Consider the following 18,194-nt stretch of genomic DNA (forward strand, 5'->3'; position numbering starts at 1 on the left):
CTGCAGCCCTCCCTTCCGACAAATCCCTCCCAGCTGTAGGCAGCCAATCCCCAGCCAGTTCGTCAGCCCTACTCGTCTGAAACTGGCCCTAATAGGATGACTGACACAGCAACACAGCACTTGCAGTGTGTGAAAACAGTGCATCCATACTGATGAAAGAGGAATTTCCCTCTCAGAAGAAAGCAATCCTAGCACCCAGACAGAGTGGCACATAATTGGCAGAGCAGAGAGAGGGGTAGCTGGAGAGAACACCCTTGAAGACAGCCAGCCCAAAGCGTGTGGCTGCCCTGGGAATACTTTGAAAAGACAAAACTCCGCAGTTCCCCAAGAAATCCAGGTTGTACATGAAACCGAAGTCATGATCCCATTTGACCAAGCCTATGTTTTTAAAAGGAAAAAACAATTCGATGTCTGCCATGGAAAATTAGTACCTTACAAAGCATTTACACGTGATTTCCATTAGTGAGGGAGAATGTGTTAGCCCAAGTGCATATTCAAAGTCAAAACATGCGTATACCCTCACACACAGTTTCCCTGTACAACATCTGTTATTGCAGTGGTTAATTACTGTGGCCCATATATCTTTCATCTAAGTTTTCAGACCACTGGAGACTTTAAATAGGGAATTCTGAACAATGAAATTGATATCTACACACGACCCTTTTGTGTTCCTGGCAGGCACCCCTGAGATGATTGCGTGTGCCTTAACCAAACCCTAAGGTTTTGTATTAAGAGAGAGGAAACATTGAGGTGGGTGCTTGCTCAAGGCTATATAAGCAGTTCAGGTTGATGCCTAAGGTATCACTTGATAAATTCTTTGCATCAGCTCATATCGTCATTAATGAAGCCGTGACTGCACAAAGGTGTTTACTGCTGAACACTCACGGCAAATGAGGCACCATCAGGTGCCACTCCACAAAGGACATTCTAGAAGTGCTGAAGTTCCCTGAGATGAAGCCGGAAAAGAGAAATGGAAAGATTAGTAAGGGTTATTTATTCCCCCACTCCCCGCCCCCTGCCCTCCAGTCAACAGTACTTCTCATGCTTTGAAGAAGAAAACATATGGCAGTTGGAAAGCATAAAAAGCATACATGTTCCTTCCACTAAACACAACATTTTGAGTTTGAAAAAATTGTGTCATGATTACTTGATTAGACCAAGGCAGGAACAAAGCCCCATTCATCGGAAAGTTTGGATCTAATGCACTATTGTTTATGAGCAAGTGTTGGGTGCATCTGTAATGAAGTTATACTTGGGGTGAAATGTAACGGTTTCTTTTGATTTTGCCAATTCTATTTTACAAACACAAGGTTTCAGATGATTTTAGGCTATTTTCCACTCAATGCTTTAATCCATTCGAGGCTTATAATCTTTTTTTACCCCAATGTAAATCTATCATATATCATAACTTGCAGGCCTTTGTCTGCTATCATTTTCCTGGAAATTTAAATGATCTCTGTGGATCACACATCATACTACATGTAAGCGAATGATCACAGGTTTATGAATCTCTTCTTCCTGACCGCTCTGATTCTGACTTTGAAATTAACATTCTCTTCATTTTACTCCTGAAATTTTAGTCATTTTTTATTCATTCTCCTATTTTTGTCCAATGAAAGGAAGTTTTGTTGCGTTTTCTTTAGCTAGTCCAGAACTCTGACATATTACTTGGATGGCACCAACACTAATAAGTTGGCTTATGGGACTCAGGCCTTCCCATGTTCAAGCTCCCTTGTTGCCAGACAGGTTTACCTATCATGTAAAGTCATGTTCCTCCCATATTCAAACTCTTCTCTCTATAAAATCTGAATTACAGACTTCCAAGATCCTTCATAATCCTGCCCCTCCCTTTCTACTCAACTTCTTCCACACTGTTTTCCTAGGTGAGCTTTCTAATGGGGTCCAGAGCCTAACTCCCAAGAGCTTCACTTAACAAAATCTTACCCAACCTTTAGATCTCAACATGCCTCCTTTTTCTTCTGTTGCGGCTTTCCTATTCATAGTGTCTTCCCTGATGTTCTTCTCCTTTGAAAGCGTTCTGAACTATTCATCTTACCAGACTATTTTACCCTTAATGATGAGTTGATCTTCCCATCTCAAAAGGCTAGGTTTGTGTAGCACATTAAGATAATGTATGTAAAACATCTACACAGTGGCTGGCTATGATAAATGCTCATTAAATGATGGCTATTGTTCATTTCATTTAGCAAAGTGCCATGCACAAACTTGTTGATTTCATGATTCTTATCTCAAGAATTGGTATCATACACATCCAATTGCACAAGTCAAAAACTTGGCAGTCATTCTTGACCCTCCTCCTGAAACCATCATAGAAAAACCCATTATCAAAGCCATATTTAGCACCTAAATATTTAAAAAGGTTTTACTTTGCTCCATTTCTACCAATGCACCTTTACCTAAGCTATTAGGGTCTTTCACTATGAATACTGAAACACCTCTTTGTAAGTCTCCTGTATATATCCTTGACCACTTCAATCCCTTTTCTATATTTCAGCCAGGATAAATATTGTAAAACAGAATTCTGATTATTCCAAACTACTTTGCTTAAAACCTTTATTATGTACTGAACTGTGTCCCTTAAAAATTCATATGTCAAAGCCCCTAAATCCCAATGTGATGGTATTTGGAGATGGGGCCTTGGGGAGGTAATTAGGTCATGTGGATGGGGCCCTCATGAGCGGGTTAGTGCCCTTATAAGAAAATACATCAGGCAGAGAGATCATTTCTCTCTCTTTTAGTCAGGCAGGGGCACAGCAAGAAGGCAGTCATCTACAAACCAGGAAGAGAGTTTCCTCCTTTGCATAGTTCATCATCTTCTTGACACTTGACACTTGAAATCATCAGGCCAGAACTAGAAACATGCTGGCCTGCTGATTTCAGACTTCCAGCCTCCAGAACTATATGCAAATAAAGTTCTGCTAATTCAGCCATTGGCATTTTATTATGGCGGCTTGAGCTGACTAAACTAAACATTAAATATCATTGAGTTGCTCTTTTAGGAAAGAGATAAAAGTTTTCAACATGGCCTAGAAGGTCCTTTCTATACAGCCTCTGCTTAATCAGAGGCCATTTCTTCAGGGAACTCTTTCCTGACCCCCAAGATGAGTTCAGAGGAAATCTGATGTGTTCTCTCACAGCCCTTTGCACTCTAGAGCAGTGCTTCTCAAATTTAATGTACATGCAAATCCCCCAGAGATCTTGTTATAATGCACATTCTATCTCAGTAGTTATTGGGTGATACTGAGATTCTGCTTTGCTAACAAGCTCCCCGGTGATGCTGATGCTGCTGGTCCATGGACTACTCTTTGAGTAGCAAGATTTTATAAATGTTGATCACTTTATAGAACTTTTTACAGGGCATGACAATACATTTCTTTGGTTAATTACTTAAGATCTACCTTCTCAACCACACTGTCAGCATCAGAAGTCACCACTGTCTCTCCAGCATTTAATCTGGTATGTGCCTGCCAAATGAGAGGAGATTCTCAACAATAAATGTGTGTTGAATTCATGAATTGATCAGTACAACATACTGTAGATCCAAGCTGGCCTTTCCCCCCTCTTCTTCCTCATCTTCTTCTTTCTCCTTCTTCTCTTCCCTCCTCCTTCCTTCTCCTTCTACTTCTTTTTCTCCTTCTTTCTGTATCGTAACATTGAAACTCTGGAAAGAAAATAGAACTATCTTTTTTGACCCTTTAATAAACTTTAAATCATTTTAAATCAAAATGCAACAAGGTCATAACCCTCTATTCTTTCATTATCTTCTGCCCAAACGGAGCTTTATTGCGATGGCTAAATGCTTAAAACTACATGAGAGGTGTCAGCTGAGGCCAGGAGGAGATGTGTGTGAGAAGATATGGGAGCCAAAATTTAAGTGTTTACTGAGATCATAATATACTAAATAGGAAGGAGAACGGTTGAGAAACCAAACATAGAACAAGTATCAAGAAGGTGGTGAACTATGTAAAGGAGGTGGCCAGAAGAATTGAAAGACAACAACTTTGTTTTTGTCCAATAGAAGTTGTCAATTATCTTCTACAGGTTGATGAACTCAAGATCTATAACTTCATCCCTTTCTCTTGATCTCAGGCCCAATTCTTCATAAAATGTGCCAGAGATAAAATAATTTTCACCATGCCCCAAACTAAAATCATTTTTATTGTATTGAATTACTTTTATCTTGTTTCCCATTTCCATGAATGGAAACTACCATCTTCATTGTCTATTGCTCTCTCACCACCAACATTCAAATACTCCCAAGTTTTATAAATTCCTACATCTCAAATCCATCTAATTTTCTCCTGGTTCACTGTTGTGTCCCCAATTCAAGTTCCCATTACCTTTTATCTCTTTTTCACTTCTCTGCCTCCATCCAATCTTGCCCCTAACTTTCACTCTATCCACTACACTGCAGCCAAACTGATATTTTAAAAATACAAATCTTATAATGCCATTATCTGCACAAAATGACTCCCCGTTATTGTCAGAATAAATCCCTAGATTAATTCTCAAGTATATTTTCTCACTCCTATTGAATTCACTTCCAGCCTACTTCACACCAAGCATTAAAATTAATTTTAATCATTAGAATGTGTTATGTTCTTTATACTTTAGAGTCTGGAATCCTTCTGCATGAAACATATTTTATTACTTTCATACCCATCTAACCTCTTTCCATCAGGCAGTACTCAATGCACACACCATGTCTTGCAGGAAGCCTTCCATGAGCACCATGATTTCCCTGGCACCTTAACATTTTATTCATCATAGCAATTGTCACAGTCTATACTGTAAATATGTTATATTTGTTTATGTACCTCACTAATCTCTGTGAGAGAAGTTACCCTGTATTTCTTGCTCATCAGTTTATCCCTAGCACCTAAAGCATGCAGTGATATAATAGCAGATGCTTATGAAATAGCTGTTGAATGGTTAAATAGATAAACTTGAAAATAGAACTAGTAATGAAGTGGTAAAAACAAATTCATGGCTCAATAAAAAAAGCAACAACTGATAGTTAAGCCATAGAGACAATGCATCTTTATAGACACACACACACACACACACACTACAAAAGGAAAAGAAGAAATAATATAAAAGCCAAAAGGCACAATGCAGTTATGAGATCATCTCCTTTATTGGATATACCAGAGTTGGCAAGCTTATGGACAAGAGGAAAATTAATATCTGGTGATGTTTAAAATGGAGGTGATTTACATAGAAACAGAGTTTTCTTTCAAGTGGAAAATGATAGGTGTCCCAGAATAGATGGATGGAAGGTTGCCCACACAGAAGAGATGGCGAGAAAGTAAGAGAAGGTTGTTTACAGCAAGAGAGAAATGAGACAGTAAGGCAAGTTACAGGTGGCCTTGGCCTCCAACAATTTAGTCTTAGGGTGCATTTCTCTCCCAATGTAATATGTCTATCTTATACTTACCGACTTAGTCCTTTCATATATACTGTTCTTTATTTTCCCCTAGTTGTGTTATGTATAAACCCTATTGGAAGTCCCTTGAAGGCAGATGCCACGCATGAAAGTCTTATTGTAGCCTCCACAGCACCTAGCATGGAGCAGTGCTGAATTAAATTTGGTTGATGGGTTTTCATTTAGGATTCTGGAGAAAATTTGCATCCTGTAAAAGAGACTGGTAATTTATTTTTAATGTGTGGTTATTGAAAATGCAGTAGGGAATAGAAATTGGTTTTATAATTGTCAGGGAAAACAGTTACAGTGTTTTCAATTGAATTAATCACAAGAAAGGTCCACTGTTTTTTACATTTTTCTCTGTAGGTCCAGGGGCAGAATACTCTGGGAAAAATTAGGACCAACATTTCTGGGTTAAGGGAAATGGAATTAAATAAATTCCATAAAGCATGTACACGAAATAATGTTTCAGAAATACTTCACATAGAACATGGCACATAAATGCTCAATATATGTTAGCTGCTACTACGAATACTAGTGTTATTTCCATCATCATTCTTAGGTTCTAGAATTCTAATGAGATTTCACTGAAGAGTGATTACTACTATGTCAAAACAGTGATAATGGACTAAAGTAGAGATTTTCACACTCTCTTGGTTTGTGGCCCTCTTGATGTTTAGTATTTGTTTTTTTCACAATGCTTTTAGGCCAAAAGAAATAACTGTTTTATTTATTAAATAATTAGATTGTAACAACTTACTGTTTATATTTTAACAACTTAGTAGCTGTTTGAAAAGTTAATATGAAATGTTTGAAAGAAAAACAATATTTTTATTTCATTCTAAATAACTCTAATTAGTTATTAATGGATTGTGAATGCCTATCTGGGTCTGCATACAATTCTCAAAGCTTGAAATCAGAGTAGAACCACTACTCTCATTTCCTGCTCCACACTGATTTTTGTGTAGTACTTTCTTTCATCTTAGCAACTGCTGAAAGTCCAACTTTGCAGAGATATATGATATTATTGAAAGGAATGTTGTGTGATGCTAATTCTGAAAGTGAATTACTTTGAATTAGTAGTTTGTAAGTGTCCAGCAAATGTTGAACATTGCTGTGTTTCCCCTGGAAATATAAAATGTCCAGTGGAACCCCTGTGAATTCACTGTAGTTTCTCAGGGTGACTCATGGCACCGTTTGGGAACCAAAACTCTAAGGCAAGGGTCCCAACATGTTGGTCAATCTCAACTGTCACATTGTTCTTTCTGGAGTAATAGTTGCCTTTCAGGCTCCTGTCCTGAGGCCCAAGGGCATTTGAAATTGCAGAGAGATCACGTCAGAGGTTTGTGGACATGTCCAGCCCTGAAACTGAGATCAGTTGAAGAGAAGATTCTGAGATATGAGTGAAGTTTATGGACCTTAAGAATTTCAGATGTTTGTGGGCCAAAGAGAGGAGAACATGAAGAGACAAAAAGGATTCTTATGCTGCCCGCTGTTCATGGGAGGGGAATTTGCCAGTGACCATTTGCCTTTCAAAATGGTGGATTTTGAAAATAAGTGCAAAGAGGAAGGAAGGAGTCTTTTTCTCATTATTCTTCTCATTAAGACCACATATATCTTTGCAGCTCACTGTTCTCATAGCCTAGTTTGGAGATGATCATGCTCTCCTCACTATTTACTCTTGTGTTCACTATAATTTGACCCTTCAACTATAATAAAGAATGAGTATCCTTAGACCCTGTCTCCATCTCCTTATATTAAAGTAGTGTTTCTGACAGAGAAGTGACTCCTCCAAACCTGAAATGTTGAGGAAGTTGGTACGCTCTGCCTTCTGTTGGATTATTTGAAGGACTTTTCCATCTGTTATCACCTGCCCATCTTCTGAATGAGGGGCCAAGCTGGCAGGGGTCCGGTAGTAATTGGATGGAAGGAGATTCATTCACTTGCTGTACTTTTCCTTTCTATTCCATAATACCCACCACCTGATGTATAATCCACCTGACGATTCATTTTTGTTGTCTGTTTCCTCCTCTAGAATGCAAACACCCCAATGGTCAGGAAGCTTTTTTGTTTTGTTCATATTCCAAGTGCCTATTGCAGTACCTGGCACATGGGACTAATGATAAATATTTGTTAAATAAGTGAGCAAAATGTGGGAAGACTGGAATATGGTACTGGATGAGTAGAAAATTGTGTTTGAGGCATAAGACAAGCATCAAAGCTGGAGTGGCGCCTCCTCAGGGGCTTCCAAGGGTCATCAGAACCATGTGTGTGCAAACCAGGAAAGAGTAAAAAACGCCCATTGAGAATGCAGCTTTGGTGCCAGCTGACAGTATGTCAATGAGCAGCCCAGATCCCTGGCAAGGGTCTTCAATGGAATGGGAATAACCTCTTTTTCAAAAGGTTCTGAAGTGAGTAGGCTTGAAAAAAAAGATGATCTTGGTGAGATCATGGGTGAGCCTCGGTAATAGTGGGAGTATGTGAGCTCATGGACTAGGAAAGACACTGTCATCTCAAGGGAACATATGAACTAGATGTGGGAAATAAAGTATGGCATGTGTGTATGGTAAATGCAGCTCTGATTACAAACTTGCATTTAAACAGTAAACGCAACTGGTTTTGATTTACTACAGTGGAAGGTTCCTTGGTATGCTCTTTTCAATACTCTCATTCCCATCTCCATCTCTTTTTGTTTCTCCCAGGATTGCCATTCTACCTAGATCCACTTTATTACAGATCTGACTAGGAGTTATCAAATACTTGCTATATATTGGTCCCAGCTCAGACATGGAAAGTATGAAGATGCGTAAGACACAGACCTGACCCGGAGGAGCTTGAAGAATTACACAGTGATCCCAAAGGCGAGATCTATGGACATTAGTCTCAAAGTGTTCCTGAGGAAAAGGAACCACAGAAAAGTAAGGTTGGAATAACCAATCAAACACGTGCTTTTACCAAAGGACTTTTCAAAGCTTTTATTCTGAGAATGCACTTTGTGAATCTCCAGAGTTTGTCATGTTTAAAGGGTTAATGTTCACCCCAGACCTTTTTATTTAAAAAACACCTAACTAGTATGTTGTTCTGGGGGATGCATTTTGGGAAACACTGGCCCAGATAAATCTTTTTTGTTACTCTTTCTTGTTCTTTGGACCATGTCCATATATGCTTACCTCATATAACTTGTATCTGATGCCATATCTTTCTGCTTTATCAAGGTCCTCAAGATTGCCAAACTTTTGAGTCATCTACCTTTGACCGCTTCAATGCTACTTTCTATTCATTTATTGGGACCACAGTTACCTGAAGACCTGTGGTCCAGGGTATCTTTGCTGGACCAGGCCTTCAATGCCTTCCTACTCAGTCAAATCTGGGAGACCATTTTACCAGGTTTTTCTGGCCAGCAGAGGCTCCCTGGTGGCTGTACAGTGACCTATGGGCATAACTACCCTTCCATATCTTAACCCTTTCTAAATTCTATATTTCAGCAAAAACATCAATTTCTGAAAAAAAAAAATGTGTCACTCATCTCTTTCCTGTACCACATGTCACTCTTGATAACTGCTTTTTGGAAGTTCCCATAGTCCTGGGGGTGAAGCGGGGGAGGAGACTATTTATTAAACATTTCCATAGCAATTACCATGTGTCGAGCACAACACTCTGAAAAGCATGCTCTTATTATCCCAACCTTACAGATGGGAAAAGCTCCCTGAGTGCTGAAGTAACCTTTCTGGGGCTCACACTAGCCAGTGGTGGAGCCCATTTGCCGTGGCAGGCTGGCTTCTGAGTCCATTTTCCTTACCACTCTACCACATTGGCTCTAAAATACAAATTATATAATAAATTAGAAGGCGTTACCTGTTCAGGAAAAAAGAAGAAAAAGGGAAAGTAGGACACAGTAATGGGGATCAGACGATCTGAGATGGAGTTGGGAGAGGTACAGTTCTGTAGGGAGGACAGGGCTCCTTGGGAAGGAAAGCGTAGAGCAGAGCTTTGCAGAGGTGAGGAAGCTCATCATGGGATCACTGGAGAAGCATGTTACAAGCAAAGATGCAAACCCCAGGGAGAACTCTGGCAGATATTCATGTGGGAGGGACTCCTGTGTCCAACGGCACTGGCCTCCAATTTCTCGCTGAGTTCCACCCCTTGTTTGTTTAATAGGGTTTCTTGACTATGCCCTATTCTCTCATTTAATGGCATCTTCCATGACTCAGTCAACAACCATAAAGTGACTACTTCTATCTTCAAATCCAGGGCTCCCCTTGCTGCCCTCCCTCTATTAATAATCATAAGGTGACAGAATTTTATTTTCATTTCTAGATGTTTCCCTATCTCCCTTTACACTAAATTCAAAATACTCCTCTTTTCAGGTTGACTCATCAAACTATCTCATTCTGACCTCCAATTAGATCTCAGTATATATTCTTCATACATTAAATTTTTAAACTTACATAAAACGTCCTGAATTTTCCTCCTATAACATGTGTTAGGTTTTATAATAAAATTTTAATCTTTATTTTAAAAATAATTTGTGCAAAGAGAAAGCATCTGGCTTTGTTATATCTGCTGCAGAAAAGGGATCATGTCATAGATACATTCCTTACCAGAAATGGGCAATTATTTAGCCTTCCATCTGGATTGGAGAGAAAAGCAGATTCACCTTAGCAACAGCATTCTGATGCTGATGTCATCACCTTAACATCATTTTGGTCTCATGTCACTGCGTTCTTTCTCTAAAATCTCAAAGCTTTATACATTTCTGCATTTAAAAAGCTTAAAAAAGGAAAGAACGAACTATATTTAAATATTCATTGAGTCATCATAATCTTGAACTTTGTTAAGAGGTCTCTCTTTTACAGCAAAACAAAATGAGAAGTGTTTTCCCATGCACTCCAATTTTTGCTAGAGCTTTGCCTGTACACTTACATCTCCCAGGTGGTTGTCCACAAGCTCCCTCTCTGTGCCCTGAACCCATCGGGTCACCAGCCTCCCCAACAAGTCTGATCACTTACACATGTAATTATTTTAGTCTGCAAAGCAGTCCGGACCTGGGGCGATTATGGTGAGATTATGATCATGGACCCTAGGGCTTGAAGAAATCTTCATCTAGATTCTACTCCCTTATTTAAAGGTGCAGAAACAGGCAGAAGCACAATGCTTGCCTTTTATTAAAGACAGGAAAGAGTTTAACCCTCTGGGAGTTTGTGGTTCCTCAAAATTTCAGTGAGGATTTTCACACAGGGCCAGATCATGTGTCAGCTGTTCCATCCCCTCCCAACTCCTGTCCCCTTCCCTCCCCTCCTCCCCATGGTCTCTCCCATATACAAACATTCCATCCACCAACTTGCCAAACCATAGCAGCCAGAAATCCCTCCTGCACCAGAAAGTCCACCAAGACGCCTCCACTTACAAGTATAAATACTGGCTTTGGTCTCAAATAACATTTAAAAGTTCACAGTGGCATAGAATCATTTAACTTGTATTTATTTATAGTAATAAACATTTGTATATATTTACAGGAAAAGTTCACTATCGATGAAAAGATATATAAAATGACACTGGCAAAATTGGATTCTCAGCTTTCAAAACTGCAAGCTATGCCACAAAGACAAAGATTTCCTTCATAAGTTTTCAGCACACATGAACTGTCGTGTTCTAAAAGTAATTTCAAAAGTTCTCAAATTGCCGGAACCCTGACTAAGAAGCACAGATGATATTTTTAATAATCTTAAAGTTATTTTTAACATAATTAAGCATTTATAATTCTGCCTTATATATACTTTCAGTTATATAACATCACTGAGCTAATAATTTAGACCACACTTAAAAAATGTTTCCAGTCTCAAGATTTCACATTTGACTAACGAGGAAATTTCCTTTTGGTTAGAGATCAATATATTCCTTTTAAAGGATTTTTTAAATATTGAAAATAGCAAGACAAAAGATTTCCAAACTTTTAGGAAAATATAAATATTATCCAATGGACAATTAGAACACATTTTTTTTTCCATACCGAATTAACTAATAAGTACTTATTGCCCCAATTGGACTGATACTCAAATATGAATTCTATCATTGTTCTCAGAGGAGACAAAAGGGTTGCCTAATTTATCTTTATGTCTTTTATATTGGAAGGATTATTATTGAACATTTATTGCACATTCTCTTTTGAAAAGCACTTTACAATAATTTATCACTTCATACACATATTCAATCTGGAAGATGACTTTCTTTTCTTTTTACAAGTAGAAGCACAGAAGGTTGAAGACTTCATCCTGGGTCTCTAAAGAACCTAATGGAGGTGAGTAATGAATCCAGATTCTGTGTAAAATTTAGGTTCCTCAGTGCACACAAATATTCAGACACAGTCTAATCATGAAACCTGAGCAAAGATTCATACTCAATTGACATGTTTTAGCAGGGAGTTGGCAAGTGAACTTTGTGTGGGTTTTCCTGTTCACATAAAATAACAAGGGAAGAGATTGTCTTGGAAACATGGAAGTATAGAAAACTTCCTGAAATGGTCTAAAGGAAATATAGAAGTTTAATTTAAAAATTCATAATTACCCACATTGGTGTTTTTGAACTCATATCTTGGGAGTTTTTAGCTGTTTGGGTGGCCTGTTTGATTTTTTTTTTTTGCCTCTGCATTTAAGAGCTCTGCTTAATGGACAAACCATCTACAGCCTGACAGACCACAATAATACTTTGTCAGGACACATTTTCAGTGAGTTTACTTAGTCCTTAAGGTTAATGTCCAGATAGGTTGTGGTGGCAAATCTGCAGGACTTTATTCCGGTTGTAATCCATAATCTACAGCAGGGGTCCTCAAACTTTTTAAACAGGGGGCCAGTTCACTGTCCCTCAGACTGTTGGAGGGCCAGACTATAGTTCAAAAAAAAACTATGAACAAATTCCTATGCACACTGCACATATCTTATTTTGAAGTAAAAAAAAACAAAACGGGAACAAATACAGTATTTGTATTTGCATGTGGCCTGCGGGCCATAGTTTGAGGACCCCTGATCTACAGTCACTGTTCATATATACACTGAGTGGCCAGATTATTATGACCACCTCATCAGTACAATGAAGTGAATTAGTTATGCAAATAATAATAATAATAAAACCTTGAGAGTATTTGCTTAGGAAGTTTTCAATATTCAGTATTTTTGGAAGTGTCAATGAAGTACTGATGGGGTGGGCGTAATAATCTGGCCGCTCAGTGTATATATAAAATTTTATTTCAGAGAGGAAGGGAGAGGGAGAGAGAGATAGAAATATCAATGATGAGAGAGAAACACTAATTGGCTGGCCCTGCATGCCCCCTACTGAGGATCAAGACCACTACCCGGGCATGTGCCCTTGACCAGAATTGAACCTGGGTCCTTTTAGTCCACAGGCTAACGCTCTATCCACTGAGAAAACTGGCTAGGGCTACAGTCACCATTCTTGAAATATGTGCATCCCTGGAGTTGTGCGGTACCCACTTCCTCAACAACACAGGTCTCCCCAGTTAACATCTTCAGATTAAGATTGGGGTGGGTATAACCAAATAGGGGCTAGGCACAGGTCTACCACTTTTAAATCATCTTTGTTTCTCCTCTGTCTCTTTTCTAGTCTTCTGTAAACCTTGACATCATTCCCTTAAATCGTTCTCAAGTCCCTGACCCATAACCTACTGAGACTTCTCTACAGTGCCTCTAAGAGCCTGAGGACTAGTACGTGGGGTTTCTACATCCCAGGAGATTGATAAGATAAAGCCATGAATCAGCTCTTATTTTAGAGTTCTAGGAACAATCTAGTTCTGTTGCACAATCTGGGACAGGCTACAGCTTCCTCAAAAGGCTCCAGTTTGGCCTCTACAAAGGAATCAGAGGTATGTGGCCAGTCTCATTGTCCCACTCCCTATGTCACAGAAACAATTCTGAGCATTGAGTCCTACTGGTGCCCAAAACTTTCCCCCATGTTTTCCTACTAAATGACTGGTCCTGCAAGGTGACCTGGGGAAATAAAGAAGGTTCCCTCCTTTTACACATGCTTGGGAAACACTTCACTTGGAGACTCACCGCGTGTATTATAAAAGTTCTGCAAAAAATAAATCTGTTTCATTTTATCCTCAAACTTATTTTTCTTTTCTTTTCTTCCCCAAACTAATTTGTTTATTTTTGGTGACTCCTATTAATATCAAGCATGCACTTTAGGAAATGCAAATCCACAGAAAAACAAGTTCTATAAACAATGCTTCTCTACCTGATGTAGGACTCTTCCTCGATCTCTCCCTCGTTGGTTAGCTAGTTTGTAGCATCCATAATATCAAGCACAGCCTTGACCATTTCCAGGTTTTCCCGAGCATTTCACAGGTTTTCGCTATGTAATGAATTGAGGTTCTCAGTGGCCTGCTTGCAGGAGAGAAAAGGAGCACGGGGTCTAGGGAGCAGAGGGAACGGAGCCGTAGATGGATGACCAAGGGAACTCAGGAAGGTAAGCCTGCCACCTGCCTTGCTTTATGAAATCTATCTTACATTTTGAGAAACTGAGTCTTAAATAAGTTAAATAACTTGCTCTAGTTCACACTACTAGTTTGGTGCACAGATTTAACCTGAACCCATATTGTTAACTCCAAATCCATGCTCTCATTTCATTACTTTTGGCATAATATGCACTATTATTGACGTTGCTGCTATCGCAAGACACCATGAGATAGTGGTTGAGTGCAGGCTCCAAACAAGTTCTCAAGTTCAAGTCCCATCTCTGCTGCTGATCAGCAGGTATGCCACTTTGCCTGCGGTCCCCTGTGCCTAGGACCCCTCATCTCTCTAATCGGGACTAGTAATCCTCATAGAACTGTTTAAAGGATCAAAGGAACTGGTGTTCAGGAAATATTTTGAATGCTCCCTGTCAACATTCAAATAAATACTCAATAGATATTGCTAGTTGTTTTTATTTTTACTACTCATAGCTTAATTCTCTCATTTTACAACTTTCACAGCCAAAGCCAAGTTATTAACTGTCAGAAACAAATGAAATCAAACTATAATATACCCTCCTTCCCTTCCTCTCCTATAAAGCTCAAGGAGGACTAAGAGATCTTAATATGTGAGCAATCACATACTTATCAAGTGGACTGTGTGATATCCTCAGCCCCCATGTGGTGAACGAGGACTGAAAGAACTGAGCATGGAAGTGCTCCAAGGCTCAGAATTGTATGAATCACAATTCAGAGATAGGGCTGAGTTTTGCTGGGTCAAATGCTTTCTTGCTGATTCATTACTGAGAAGAACGCTGATAGAGACAGGGGATGTTTACTGAGAGCTAGAGCACTGTTCTAACTCATTGGCTTTTATATTGATTGATCTAATAGCCTTGGTCTATAATTTCAAAAATAACTCAGTGTTTTGTGTGTGTGTGTGTGTGTGTGTGTGTTCATAAACAGCAGAAAGGCTGTGGATACTTTCCTGATGAGGTAGACTTTGTTTCTTTACACGGGTTAGAAACAAAGGAAAATAAATGGAAACTACTTTCTAATATCTCTTCTCCCTTTGTGTTGTATTTTGTCTTAAGACATTTGATTAAACTTAGAATTAAAATTTAACATTGTAGTACATTTAATACATCAATATGTTTTGATGACATATTACTGCAGCAAAGAGATAAATTTTGTATTCTATTCGGGTCAGCTATGTAAATCAACCACATTAATGAGCTTTATTAAATCATCTTAGTAAAAGCTCCACTGTCTTAACTATTTACTTAAATCCACATCCAACAAAAAACAGCTGTCACTTCCTGACAAATCTTATTCTGAGTGAGAATTTTCTTCTTACAAAGGAAAATTGATATGTTATAATCCAACAGAAATGTCATATTTAGAGTCTTTTAAAAGGATACTCTATTATAAAATGTGAGACTTATAGATCCTAACTTACTGTTAAGAAAGAACACTGGTGAAGGAAAGAGTTCAAGGGGACCACTGCTTCTGTTGTTTATATGCCACACATTATTCTGTGGATACCACAGGACTGTTTCATGTACAACTGTGTTGACTTGGGGACTCAACATCTAGAAGTTTTGAGGAAGCAGGCTGAAGGCTGTTGAAGTCCAACTCCCTTCCTACTCCTTCAGAAGAAAAGATTTCCTAAACAAGCTGATAAATCATTGAACTGCTACATATTTTTTTAAAATTGTTCAACCTTCTTAAGGAACTATATATTTTTGCTTCCTTAAGCAGTAAATGTAAGCAGTGTATGTAGATAAATGCTTCCACAATAAATGAGCTTTATGTGTTCAAGGAAACAAAGCTAAGATGTCCTCTTATTGATAATATTTTAACACCTTGAGTTGTTTCTAAGTACTTTTCAAAAGTACACAGAATTAACAAAATTGTCTTCTTTTGAATATATTTGTTTAAATATTAAAAACGAATGTTTTATTACTTCAGATAAACCTTTTTCTAATATGTTTAATAACTAGCCAAGGCATTAAATTCAAGCACAGACCTTAAAACTCTCTACAAACAAGCTCTGGGACCCCATAACCAACTGCAGCCCTCACCCCGTCTGTGTGTCATTCTTGTGAAAGTAGGGCTTACTGAATTGAGAAGATGATCTCATGTTTTGAGCTGTAGAGGAAGGCCACATGGCAATTATCCCAGAAAGGGGACATTCGTCACTGCTCTGAATGTCTGGGGCAAGTCAGATCCTGAGACAGATAGCTGGACTCAGAAGACAGATCCTACAGGTAGGCAGGAGAGGAAACTGGCCTTTGCCAGTAAAAAATGAATGAGCAACACTTTCCAATGACAAGTTCTATATTTCTTTCAGCGCTTATTTTCCTTGTTGACTCACTATCATTTATTCACATAAACAGATATTTATTTAATACTGACTATGCCAGGCAGTATTCTGGGCATTAGAAATCTATTACAGAAGAAAATAAATAAAAATAAATTAAAAATAAATAAATTTTAAATAAATTTTTTAAATTAAAAAATACATAATTTTAAAAATTTACATGGTGTGTTAGACGGCGATAAATGCTATGTGGAATAGTAAAAGAGAGAAATAGGATAAAGAATGAAGGTTCAGGCAGTGGTTTACAGCATTAATTGGCTATCAGGGGAGAACACACCGGGAAGGTTGGATCTGATCAAGCACTAAGGAAGCAAACCATACAGACGCCGGAGAGATCCATTTTTGAGGTGGAGGAAAAACAAGCACATAGACCTTAAAATAATGATGTGCTTCCGTGGGACACATTGGGGTGGATATAGAAGTGGCAGAAGATGTTAGATTAGTTACAGATTAGTTGTGGGTAGAGGGTGACAGTCAGTGGTACTCCAGACAGTATGTAAACTTATATAATATTCTAAAGACTTTGGCCTCTCTTCATAAGGTTACTGATATGCTTTGCATTTATCAAAGTATATATGAATTAACAATTCCAGGTTTTTGTTTCCATATCCACGCACTTAACAGTGTTTACAATGGGCACTGGCAAAATACTGATGACCTCCAAAAGTCTTCTGCAAAACAATGGCTCTTAACCATGTTATTGAAAGTGGTCTATGAAATACATGCTGATTTCTTAATTCTCATTAAAGGCATCCATCAGCTTGTTCAACTTTAGCACGTGCCTCATCCTCAGTAGCTTTTTCATTACTGCTCAATTCAAACTTGGGTTTCCTCAGCACATTTTACTGTTCTAATAATGATGTCATGGAGCAGATAAATAGATTGGCAAGCTTTTTCTATGTCTTTTCCAGTGCTATCTGGAATCAATTGATTGCCCACTTCTTTCAAGTCATTTGTCTTCACTTCTCAGGTCATGATTTCCTTCTTCTTTTGGATTTGGTGGATCTGTTGATGCTGAGCACAAGAGGTCTTCTGAATCTGACTGTTGTGCTTTTAGTAAAACCAGCACAGAATAGGCTACCGGTAAGCAATAGCCATTGGTAGTCTTGAGATCAACATGAGCTTCAGTCATGGTCTGCCATTTGTGGACTGTGGAGCACATTTTGTCACTGGTAAGATCCATGTCATGGAAATTAGGCAGTTTTTGCCCTGAACAACCTCAGTAATTAGCATGAATTTCCTAAATGCAACTTCATCATCCTGCAGATCAGCTAGGCTCACTTCAAAAACACAACCCTTGAGACCATCCAATGTGATTTGGTTGTTTGTGTTCTCATGACTAGTGTTTTCCCCACACTTCTTATATTGACCAGAGCTGGTGCTTTCACATCATACCAATTTTTCTTAGAAAATGGATCAACCACTTTCTTCTTGGCTCCCTTTTTGCTGCCTCTCATAGGTGCCCATTCTTGCTCACTGCCATGGCGCTGCTCAGAGAGCCAAAAGGTGTCATCTGAAAACTTTAATGAGCACTCTTTCTATCTAAAAACCTAAGATAATAGTATTCATGTCTTTTATTTAACATTTATTTTTTTACCGTTACAATAGTTGTGAAGGCAAACAGAAAACCACGAAGATAAGACATCATTTCAAATAATGACAGAAAAAAGTAATGACAACAGTAATAATACATTAGATACCATTTGAGTAATTAAAAATGTGCTAGGAGTGGCTGTTTTAAGGGTTTCAGATGTATTGTCTCATTTAATTTTACAACTCTATGAGGAAGCTACTTTACACCTGTTCAATAGATGGAGAGCGAGTAAGTGGCAAATCTGGAGTGGAAACTTCCCTCATTTTTCACTCCAGAGCCTATACTCTTATCTCAATGCTCCACT

At 38.5% G+C, this 18,194-nt stretch overlaps 1 pseudogene; it reads right to left on the reverse strand.

Annotated features, from left to right (window-relative positions):
• Positions 1-17,039: 17,039 nt before the first annotated feature.
• LOC102766777 lies at positions 17,040-17,779 on the reverse strand (annotated as a pseudogene).
• Positions 17,780-18,194: the final 415 nt, after the last annotated feature.

The sequence above is a fragment of the Myotis davidii genome, unplaced genomic scaffold (genome assembly GCF_000327345.1).
Source record: "Myotis davidii unplaced genomic scaffold, ASM32734v1 scaffold133, whole genome shotgun sequence".
In the NCBI taxonomy this organism is placed as follows: domain Eukaryota; kingdom Metazoa; phylum Chordata; class Mammalia; order Chiroptera; family Vespertilionidae; genus Myotis; species Myotis davidii.